Genomic DNA, 12,645 nt, shown 5'->3' on the forward strand with positions numbered 1-12,645 from the left:
CATTCTATCAAGCAAACTATCAACAAAACAATCAAACATTCTATCAATCAAATGACCAACAAAGTAATCAATCAATCAAACAAATCAATCTATGAATCAAACTATCAACAAAACAATAAAACATTCTATCAATCAAACCAATAAAACAATCTGTCAAACAATCAATCAATCAAACCATCCATCCATCCATCCCAGTCTAAATTGCTTTATAACACGTTCAGTACCTATTATCACCCCGCCGGCACACCTTTCATAAAAGTGCCTGTAACTTCTGTTCTAAATAATTTACCTCCACTTTTATCTTTTGTTGACGTTTTTTAACTTGTAATTGTGAACGAACGAAGACATGCAGAAACAAACGGTTTTTTGCATTGTGTACATCAACTTGTCGTCTTCAAATGAGCCCAACCATTTCCCCATAGTTATAATATAAAATATAGAAATAGCTCCGCTAAGATCATGAGATATGCTAGAATCGTCCAGGAATCCTGGCAACCCACAGTCATTTTCCGGATTTTTGGCCGGCACCCAAAGTGTTAACAACGCTGTTCAAATAAACATCCAACTAATAACACACAACATGACGCAAAGCCAACCCTGTTTCCAAGGACCCTAACAGGAGGGGGAAATAGGGGACCGACATCCTGTCTAAATGAAAAAATACACCCTATTCCCACACCTCAATTAACCCAAACAAAACCAACTAATTGTAAAACCATCCCCTACATAACAAACCCTTCTGGACTTCACACACCCATTCGAAACATACACGCCACACCCAAGGCTGAATATCACCAGGGCCAGTCAGGGAGATGGAGGGACCTCCAAATGGAAGCCTAAACCCAATTTAGCAGTCCACCACCAAAACTAGAAATGGTCTGCAGCGTAACCATAAGGGGGGGGGGGGGGGGCACACGTGGAGAAAGGGGGAGGAGGGGAGGGAAGGAGAGACACAGGGAGAAACACAAGGAGAGACAGAGTGGGGGGGAGGGAGGGACGGAGGGAAGGGGAAAGGGAGGGACGGAGGGAGGGGGAGAAGGATGGAGGGACGGAAGAGACAGAGGAAGGAGGGAAGAGAGAGAGGGATAGAGAGACGGAGGAGGGGGGGGCCTCCCAAATGAACATTAACATTATCAAAACTTTAGAATTAACTAGCAGACCTTACCGTATCGCCTGGTCCAGGGCTTTAAACTACTAACAGCATCTGCTGCATAACTGTAACTTAAAGTAACTAATGGTTTGTGCATGGAGTTCCTAAAAGTTAACACTATTCTCTAAGCCAGACCTGGGCATTGTACGGCCCGCGGGCCGGATCCGGCCCGCGGGATGATTCTGACCGGCCCGCGAAAGATTACATGATAATTAAAAAAAATTTAAAAAAAATTAAAAAAAATATTTTTATTTAATTTTTTTTTTTTTTTTTTTTTTTTTACTTTTTTTTTTCATGTCAACGTTCACACGCACAGTATACGCTTAGGAGACATGCTCAGAAGATGTTGGTTCTCTTTGGATCCACCTACATACAGTATGTGAACAGACATTCTCAGTCATGACGTTTACCAAGTCCAGGTACAGATCCTCTCTCACTGATGAACATCTGGCAGCTGTGCTTCGCATCTCCACCTCAGACATGCAACCTGACTTTGATGGACTTGTTAAAGCTCAACAGAGACTGGATTTCTCACACTGAATGAAAAAAAAGAACTGAAGAACACTAAAATGTGGAAATATAACAAGTGAAATGGGACACTTGATCTTTTTTTTTTTCTTTTTTTTGCACAGTTCTGAAAACATTAAATGTTTAATATAGGCATGTAAAGTAAAAAAGGCTACAAAACTGGGACACTTTTCTTTACACAGTTCAGTGACATGTTTTGTTTATTTTTGCTATAAGATGATGTGATGTCTTTAGAAAGCTAAGAAAATCCTTGTTTCAATAGTATATGAAACTCAAAATGCCCTTTGTTATTAATGTTTCACATTTTGTTTATCATTTTGGAAATAAATTCTATTTGAATAAATGATATTTTTGAAAGCTAACCTCACCTTTTAATTGCCAAATAATAACATACACTCTTACCAGGGGTCAAAACAATGCCATTTACTGCTTTTTATATAGAAATAAAATGTATATTATGCATAATTGAGTTTGGAATTTTGGCCCGGCCCCCCAACATATTTTCAGTTGCTCATTCGGCCCCCCGGGAAAAATAATTGCCCACCCCTGCTCTAAGCCTTACCGTAAAAGCATTCTAACTTGAATTAAACCCCTTTGAGAACCTGGTAGCTCAACAGAGTCAAGCAGGGAGAGAGGGATAGAGAGGAAACAAAGGGAGGGGGAGATACATACAGAAGAGAGGGAGGGAGGGAGGGAGGAGATACATACAGAATGAAGAGGGGAGGGGGGGGTTCACGCAGCCTCCCGTCACAGCACACTGTTCACTCCAACTCGTCTTGATCTCGTCTTGAGCAATACCGCCCCCTATTGCACTTTCACTGTCCACTGTCCTACCAAAAAGCTCAACTACCAACCTCATCAACCATCTCCCTTGTACTGACGGCCCCGTGGCGCGCATGCGCAAACCGACACACACCTCCACACGTCCCAACCATACTAGTCACCCCATAAACTGCCTATTATTGGAATAAAACATCTAGTAAAGTCACAAACCAACCCACACATCCGTCTCGTTCCTACCCCCATAGTGCCATCATACTGGGCCCACAACAGATATAGATTGATAACTAAACAAGTATATACAGTCGTTCTTCAAAACGGGAAAAACCGATAAAAAGAACTACACATTTTTCAAGATGGTCGCCACACAAAAACGAAAAAACCGATAAAAACTACAAAATGGCCGCTACGGCGCCCTGTTTACATGTGAAGGAGAGGTGTAAAAACCTAAGCGGCTACACCGCCCCCTGCTGTAATGTTCGTACATCACACCTATTGTACTACAATACCCACAACGTCCTGCAGGAGGCGTCAACACCCTCCTACAACAAGTGCGTCATCACGCAGCCAACCACCCCACGACGTCAACCCGACGTTTTTACTCAATCATAAACCACAACCCCCAGAATCCCTTTATACCGGAAGTTACTGTCCGCGCCTCCCTAAGGTCTCGTACCAGCCACCAAAAGTAGCATCACGCGATATTTACAGAGAGTTCCATCATGCTACATTGTTAGCACAGGTAGCTTAGCATATTAGCTTCGTTAGCTTCGCACCATTAGCTCCATTAGCTTAGCACTGCTAGCTCAATTAGCTTAGCTCAATCATGTTATCGCCCGCTTAGCCTAGCACGGCTAGTTAGCTTAGCTTAGCATCAGCAACGACCCCGTAATAGCGTCCCCTAAACGGCATATCGCCTCGTTATTTCGAGTGGCACCACGCACCGCGACGTTTGCGCAACACAGTTATACCCCGCAACATAACTTTAATCTCATTAAGCGCTAGTGTACATATCATAATATCAACTTCATCTTAGCTCGCTCGCCCGTTTGGCCCCGCCTGGCCGAAATACACAGTATTTTAAACCCAACGCTCCCAACGCCCCCTCCGACCAGACGTTTCTAGTGACGTCATCAGTTCCCAAAAGATCGCTTCTTTTGAGTCCTACTACATTAAACTACGACCTTAATACCACCGATTTCAAAAATGTCAACGAACACCACACATCATTTTTGCCCCATCACACTCGCCATTCATTTAATATACTCGATATCACAACGCAGCGTCCACATTTAATCCCGCTCATCCCCGCGGCTAAGAAGCAAGCTAACCTATGCCACGTTCCAGCGGCCCTTGAAAAAACGAACATTCTCTATACAACGGACAGTGTTATGGTTTCTCCGCGGCCGTTTTGGTCACTAGACTCTCATAATGATACAAAAACAACCCATTCACACCGGCATTCACTCATAACCTCTAACAGACAGGTGAAGGATCAACAGTCGTAGAGGCGTCGATGAGGGAGAGAACCTCTCGGTCTCTTTGAGAAGTAGCTTTCGTCGTCTTCAACCTTTGGTCGAACTCAGCACGGGTCACGGGTACAGATGAAGCTTTTAGTTTTCATGGGAGCTTTGCCGCGACGCGCGCACAGTAATATCACGTCGTTGAAATGAATTAGGAACCCAGGCTGCTGTTCTATTTTATGCCGCCAGGAGGCGCAAAGTCATTAGACGGACGCTACAACGTCCTACACAGTATATACTGTATAACGATCTGTATATGTTTTGTTGTCTAGAATAAATACCATACCATATGTCTACAGGCGTATATGTGAATAGGCGTTCTAAACCTTTAAATTACAATGACGGCGAATTGCTTAGGAATGCTGAACAATGATCCGCGTTTATGCAGTCAAAGCGGTAATATAATGGATCTATTTTGTCTGGTACCGTGGTTTAGCGGTTTATGGGCATACCTCTCAAGCTGACGACCGGGGTTTGAATCCCACCCATTCTGATATATATATTTTTTTGTATTATTTATAAAATGAAATTGCCCGCAACGATGTGCATAATACAATAGTAATAATATATAATAAGAATCCAACCAATCCATCCAAAAATCGAATACAATAAACAGTGTAAAGCAAATAATTTATCATATCAATTATCATTTATCAATTTTAGGTTGTATCAAACCAGACGGCTGTGATCGCAACCACTGTCAAGAGTTCAGTTTTATGTTATTATCTACATAATATCTGATGGTGAAACGCTGTGCGTGGGGTACCTGTAATTCGGACACCAGGTACCCCGAAAGACTGGATGGAGGAGTATATTTTTGTACCTTTTCCGAAGCCCAAAACTAAGAAAACTCGAGAAATGCAAGCGGTGGATTGTGTTGTTGTAAACAGCTGAACGTGAAGACCATTACCAAGGACACTAGCTAACGTTAGCTGCCAACATAAATATATCTACTCATCCTCGCTAGTTAGCTGGTGTTTTTACTGTAGCTAACTTTGGCTTCTCTCTTTTCACCCCAAAGCACTTCAGAGATGGGAAGCCATCTCCCATCCGGGCTCTCGTGTCTGCTCTCACCCAAAAAAGGTAACAATATCGCACATATTTCTGCATCATAACGTTAAGTTCTAGCTCTGTTATCAATACATCCAACTGTGTTATCAGTATGTTCTAACTGTGTATTAGCAGAATACTAATAACAGAATACTACTACATGCACTAAGAATGCTCGATGCACTTCAGATGGCATAGTGCCACTTGAAACCAGTAACAACAGGGACAATGATGTAAACAGTAAATAAGTCCTGGACTTTTCGTTTTATCCCTGACAAGGCAAACACAAATGTTGATCTGTCAAAGTTATGTTTGTTGTCAATAAAATCCACTTTGAGCTGCATTTTATGTATGAAAGATGCTCCATAAATGAACTATTATTATTATCTGTCTATGCTTAGCTAATACTCAGCTTTGTGTTTTTTCACAGAATGAGGTGTGCTGGAGATGTTACTGCCCTCACAGAGACGACACAGGTCAATCCAACACAGGACATGAGTGACAATGAAAGAGGTATGATTTATGTTTTTGGACTAAAGTGAGCATCATGGAATGTGTGCAACTTTACAATTATGTCATTGATGAACTGAATATCTCTGTGAACTCTCTCAATATATATATCTCTTCTTGTAAAAAGTACAAAATCACAGTAGCAGTGAAGGGCTTGGGGTAATATGTGGACTGTATGAAGGCATCTGAAATTTTCTTTCTCTTTAGTATCTTGCCAAATTCTGATGCAGTCAGCCTGCCCTCTCACAGCAAACTTCAGTCCCATTGACATATAGCAGAACTGATTGGCAAATTAACACAATGCCCCTGCGTGTGCAGCTCTTGCTTGTTCTTATGAAACTGAGACAAAATCATGATTTAAAAGATTTGGCATTTAGATTTATGATTGATGAACGTAGTGTTGGTACTTTGTTCAACGCATGGGTCATCTTTCTTGTACAGGTGACACGGACCCCAAAATTGTCAACAAGAACGGAGAATGGATCTGACTGGAACGCTAGCTGGATTATACATTGCAACATGACAGTAAATACTATTGTAATAAAACGTTCAAAACTATGTTCAATTTGTGTATTGTTTTGTTACTATAAGATTGCATTTCGCACTGTACCGACGTCACAGATGAGCTCTATAAAAAAAACGATTGAATTGCTCAGAATTTAAAATTGTGTCCCCAATAGGACATAATAATATTAATATTATTCCCCAGTATGACACAATAAACACAGAATGAATGCTACCAAAGAGAATGCTATATGCAATTTGCTCATATACATAACATAGCCCACAGGAAGGCAAAGTTGACAAACACAAAAGGTTTGTACCAAAATGCAATTTATTTTAAACATAATGATACATGATTAATGTATTTTTTTACTGGACTGGCCCTGTAATTTGCCCTTCAGGTGAAAACTAGCAATATGGGTGTAAGAAAATGTGTATTAATCCTGTAACATGAGTCAAGGTCAGATCTAGCCTGGAATAGAGAACAGAATGTTGATTTTTTTATGTTCAAGTTTCTTTATTAGTTGTCATACAGAAGTACAGAATACTTTTATATAAAATGCTTCTTTCTGTTTTGCTCCAGAGATTGTGCTAGACAAAAATAGATAAGTATAAAATAGTCAAGTACGTAGAAAAGTGTTCAATATATACATACAATGCAGAGTAGAAAAGTAACTGAGTTACAATACAATATACTATACAGTACAATGCAGAAATGGGATGAGGTACAATTTAGGTACAATTTACAGTAAGGTGTAATGAGGTATGGGTTGTAGTGCAAATTCTTTGCCAATAAATATAAAGTCTGTTTAGGTGTTCTAAAGTGGGTGCTGCAGTCAGTTGTTTGTTTAAAGTGAGTGTGTGCGTGTGGATGTGTGTGCTGTGAGTGCATTTGATGGTTGTTACATAGTGTTATTGTCATTTGTATGTGTGTAATGTGTAACTAGTACAGTGGAGGGGTGTCCAGTCCATGGCCCAGAGAGTAGAGAGCTGTGTGAGTCGTCCCTTGCATGATTACTATATAACCCTCAGGCTAGGGTTGGATTAGGCCTAGAATATACTGTCGTGTGGTCCAGGGTTGAGCATCTGGGGAAACAGAAAAATATTAATATTAAAAAAAGGCAGATGCCCTCTGCAGATGTCTGCCTAACAAAGAAAGTGGCTGCACACAATACATAATTATGTTTGTTAGAAGCAGGCTACTCTCTCATGATTCCATCTGCTTCCATCATGAGAGTAGCCTGCTTCCATCATGAGAGTAGCCTGCTTCCATCATGAGAGTAGCCTGCTTCTATCATGAGAGAGTAGCCTGCTTCCATCATGACAGTAGCCTGCTTCCATCATGAGAGTAGCCTGCTTCCATCATGAGAGAGTAGCCTGCTTCCATCATGACAGTAGCCTGCTTCCATCATGAGAGTAGCCTGCTTCCATCATGAGAGAGTAGCCTGCTTCTATCATGAGAGTAGCCTGCTTCCATTATGAGAGTAGCCTGCTTCTATCATGAGAGTAGCCTGCTTCCATTATGAGAGTAGCCTGCTTCTATCATGAGAGAGTAGCCTGCTTCCATCATGAGAGTAGCCTGCTTCTATCATGAGAGAGTAGCCTGCTTCTATCATGAGAGTAGCCTGCTTCCATTATGAGAGTAGCCTGCTTCTATCATGAGAGAGTAGCCTGCTTCCATCATGAGAGTAGCCTGCTTCTATCATGAGAGAGTAGCCTGCTTTCATCATGAGAGTAGCCTGCTTCTATCATGAGAGAGTAGCCTGCTTCCATCATGAGAGTAGTAAATACTAGGTGCTGGACAATTAGCATTTCAATGGTGTGGGGGTTGCAGCCACCAATGTTCCCGGCAGCGTGTCAAAGTGTCCTTGAGCAAGACGCTTAACCCCCAATTGCTCCTGATGAGCAGGTTGGCACCTCTGCCGTCTGTGAGTGAATGTGAGGTGGGTTCTAGGGGTAAGGTCAAGTAGAAGTCTGACCAGTTTGTTTTGTGATGTTTGTAATCTTGTTTTTAGCGCCTTTGAGGTGCTTTGGTACCATGAGGTGCAAGCATAGTCGTAGTACAAATATACAGCACTGTTGGGGGGGGGGGCTCTCTCGCATATAGTAATAATAGGGTATATACATTTGAGGGGGAATAAACTGTACATATACAGCACTGTTTGTGATACAAAAATAGTAGAGTACATTAACCTGGCACACAACATACTTGTTCACATGTCATTTTTCTTTCACTCTAAAGTACAGTTTATTCCCCCTCAAATGTATATACTCTATTATTACTATATGCGAGAGAGCCCCCCCCCCAACAATGCTGTATATTTGTAGACCTCTTCCAATGTACAGTTTATATGTCCAATTAGGTACAATTTACAGTAAGGTGTAATGAGGTATGGGTTGTAGTGCAAATTCTTTGCCAATAAATATAAAGTCTGTTTAGGTGTTCTAAAGTGGGTGCTGCAGTCAGTTGTTTGTTTAAAGTGAGTGTGTGCATGTGGATGTGTGTGCTGTGAGTGCATTTGATGGTTGTTACATAGTGTTATTGTCATTTGTATGTGTGTAATGTGTAACTAGTACAGTGGAGGGGTGTCCAGGTCCTGCAGGGTCTCACTCTTGTACTGGCCGAAGCCAACAAGGGCCAGGAGAGACCTCTCTTTGGCCGACTCGAATGCCCGGATATAGTGGACCAACTCCATAAAGTCCACATAGGCATTAGGGCGGCACTCGAGTAGCGAGTTAAGGCATCCTAAAGACAGATACAATGAGACAGTTCAGTTATTAGACAGTTCAGTTATAGAAGTTTTCTATTTGTACCTACCCCTAGCAGACTGTACAGCATGTATTGTGTTCAATTACACTTGCTTGACTTGCTCACAATAGAAACACACAGTAATACAGTAGATGCTTTGTTTGATCCTATCCTTAAGGGAATTCGTTTTGTGCCATTCATTCGGCAATCACTGCGCTCCCTATCGGTCCCTGTTGGTCATTACAACAATACACAGGAGACGCGCTCAGGAGATTCTACCCTGTAATGGCCTATAGGTGATGACCAACAGGGACCGATAGGGAGCGCAGTGATTGCCGACGCACCAGCCATTTTGCCAAGGTTCGCTCTGTGAGTACACTCGTTTTATAAAAATGATTTAAAATGCTTATTAGCAACTCCGAGCTTCACGCTTGGTCGTTCCTTTACCGGGTAATCGGCCCGTAAGGATAAGTGACTGCGTATTCAAAAGCCCCTGGCTTGCACATCGCAGTCACGAAAGGGGCTAGGTGGTGGACAATTAGCATTTCAATGGTGTGGGGGTTGCAGCCAGTTAGAGTGTCCTTTCACTACCACATTACAGACAGTTAACCTTTCACTATTTCAGAATTCTGTATTTTGCTTTTTATGCTCATTTTACCATCAGAAATAGTATCTAATAAGTGGGAATGAATAAATGTCCACAATTGAATATGATATAACAGCCCATTTAATGTTTTTAAGTGCTGCAACTCAGAAATACAGTTCAATTTTACACAATACTTTTCAAATAATATTGTGACAAAATAAAAATACACATTTCAAGTGTAAACAATAGATACAGCTAGCTACTACTGACATTATCACAATGACAATGTCAGTAGCCTAGCTATATCTATTATATTGTGATGAAATATAGTAATGCATAATTTAGGCACATTTAGTTTAGTTTATTTCGTTTATAAAGGACAGTGTATAATGACAATCGTTTGCATTAAACAAATGGATGAGTGCACCAGATTTAGCAAGAAGCTATAATTTCCATCTATAGTCCTATGTACTGTAACGTTTCATAGCTATTTAAGTTTATTTAGATTATAAAGGGCAGTGTATAATGACAATCATGTCTGCTGGCCACTTTTTCAGATCCACACACACACACACACACACACACACACTATTGCATTAATCAGAACTAAGTACAAGGAACTCTGCATGAATGAAAAGGGCTTTATAAATAAAATGAATTATTATTATTATTACCTTATTTGCATATTGTCTCGTTATTAGATAGATAGATAGATTGATTGATAGATAGATAATTAATACTTTATTGATCCCGGAGGGGAATTTAAGTAGTCATACGATGGAGTTCTTTTTACAGAGTAAAATTAGCGGCTTAAATTTAGTGAACAGCATTTCTTCCTTGGCGATGCAATATGCCACATTCATCTTAAACTTTACCTCACGGAGATCAGCATCATCCGCTCTGGTCGTCTGTTTACTCAGCGAGTGCAAGAGGGTGCCGGCCCGCTCAGGGGTTTGTTTAGCGTTGAAGGCATCCCGGGCAAGAATGTGTCGATGGGACGTATTGTGTTTATTAATGTTATCCCTTTTTAGGATATTGTTACCCGCGACATAGGGATTCTCTGATCGGATCTTTTCCGGAGTCTCCAGTGACAGAATAATAATAGCTGTGCTTCCTCATTAAAAAATATCCACGGAAAATCATTTTCCCACTCTGCGTTATATCTGTACATCTTGTTAATCTTCTCCTTTTGTCTCGTTTCTATTAACGGTGGTCCCTCTCGGGCTCATTTGGGGTTTTGATCTTGTACTTCTTTTGTTGGATTTAATACCTTAAAAAAGCGCTTCATCTTGTCGAAGTCACCCAGTCAGTGTACATTGAGCTCGCAACTTAGTCGCGGGGATATTGTTCGCTAGGGATTATGGGATTTGGTGTTTGATTATGGACTCTACGCGAGACGGGACATTGTTTTTAATCGCACGAGACTACAAGTACCAAGTGGATAGCGTGGCGCTGTGGTCCATTCAATTTACCGTCACACTTTCTTTTTTTTTGCTTGTGCCACGGGCCATCGCACCAGTGCTACTAAAGTCAATTCATTCATCGCACAGACTGACGTCAGTGTCGCACGTGCGACATATATGTCGCACTGTACAGGCCTGATGACATACAGATAGACAGTAGTGCTACATCTATACATGGCAAGCTATAACACTGACGAAGGAATATGTCATTCCGAAACATGTTTGTTTCAGGCTGCCATTAAATACTTGAACCTGAGAGTGCTGGTCTAGCTTCACTGCTTCTTTTTTACATCTATACATGACATACCAGATTTGCAAATACAGTAGGCTACTGTTTGTGATACGAAAAGAGTCCAGAAAAGAGAGTATATACATTTGACGTATTATTATTGTATGTGTAAGATTTTTTTTTTTTTTTTAATAATACAATAAATATCGGTGGGGGGGGGGGGCCCGAGCTGTCAATCTCGCCTCAGGGCCCGTGGGGCATTCCAACCACCACTGTACAGCCGCCATATTGCATCATATCCTGTGAAGGTTTGGGGTTATGACTCATGCTCAGATGAAATTAGTCCACGTTTGCATTTGATTCAACACTCTACCAGTGGGGGAGAAATCATACCCAAGTTTGCGATTGACGTTTTATTTGAGTTTTCCTAGTAGGAAGTTGTTATTTCCGACCTCCGAGTTCGAATGGAATGCAGCATTAGTCTTGCACCACTGCATCCTTTGGTCCCGGCGTGTGGCTCACCTGAAGATGGCCAAGCTGAGCGACCACAGCACCATCGGCCTCCGCAGGTTCAGCTTGGGCCTCTCCCTCATGAAGTACTGCCCGCCGAATATGATGGCGGCATACAGGCCGCAGAACATGAAGGACTTGCTCCTGAAGTGGGACAGAATACACACAGAACATGGAAGATTTACTACGGAAGTAGGACAGAACACACACAGAACATGGAAGATTTACTATGGAAGTAGGACAGAACACACAGAACATGGAAGATTTACTATTGAAGTGGGACAGAACATACATAGAACATGGAATATTTACTCCTGAAGTGGGACAGAACACACACAGAACATGAAATATTTACTCCTGAAGTGGGACAGAACACACACAGAACATGGAAGATTTACTATTGAAGTGGGACAGAACACACACAGAACATGGAATATTTACTATTGAAGTGGGACAGAACACACACAGAACATGGAAGATTTACTACTGAAGTGGGACAGAACACACACAGAACATGGAAGATTTACTACTGAAGTAGGACAGAACACACACAGAACATGGAAGATTTACTATGGAAGTAGGACAGAACACACACAGAACATGGAAGATTTACTACTGAAGTGGGACAGAACACACACAGAACATGGAAGATTTACTATTGAAGTGGGACAGAACACACACAGAACATGGAAGATTTACTATTGAAGTGGGACAGAACACACACAGAACATGGAAGATTTACTACTGAAGTGGGACAGAACACACACAGAACATGGAAGATTTACTACTGAAGTAGGACAGAACACACACTGTTACGAAGGATCAGATTAAACCGAATGTATATATTTATTTATTGATATATATTGAGTGGTATTTGTATATCGTTTGATATCCCTTGTGTATTCCTTGTACATATACACGGAATATCCCTTTAGTCCAGCCCATAGTGGTTCGTTCTCCTGTTGGACAGCGGTCCACCGGCGCCGGGGACCGGCCCCCGGAGCCAAGTTCAAAGTCACCGACACGACATGTCTGTACTTGCCCGGCCCTGCCCAGGGATACG

Source organism: Notolepis coatsorum (genome assembly GCF_963971535.1).
Source record: "Notolepis coatsorum genome assembly, chromosome: 5".
NCBI lineage: Eukaryota > Metazoa > Chordata > Actinopteri > Aulopiformes > Paralepididae > Notolepis > Notolepis coatsorum.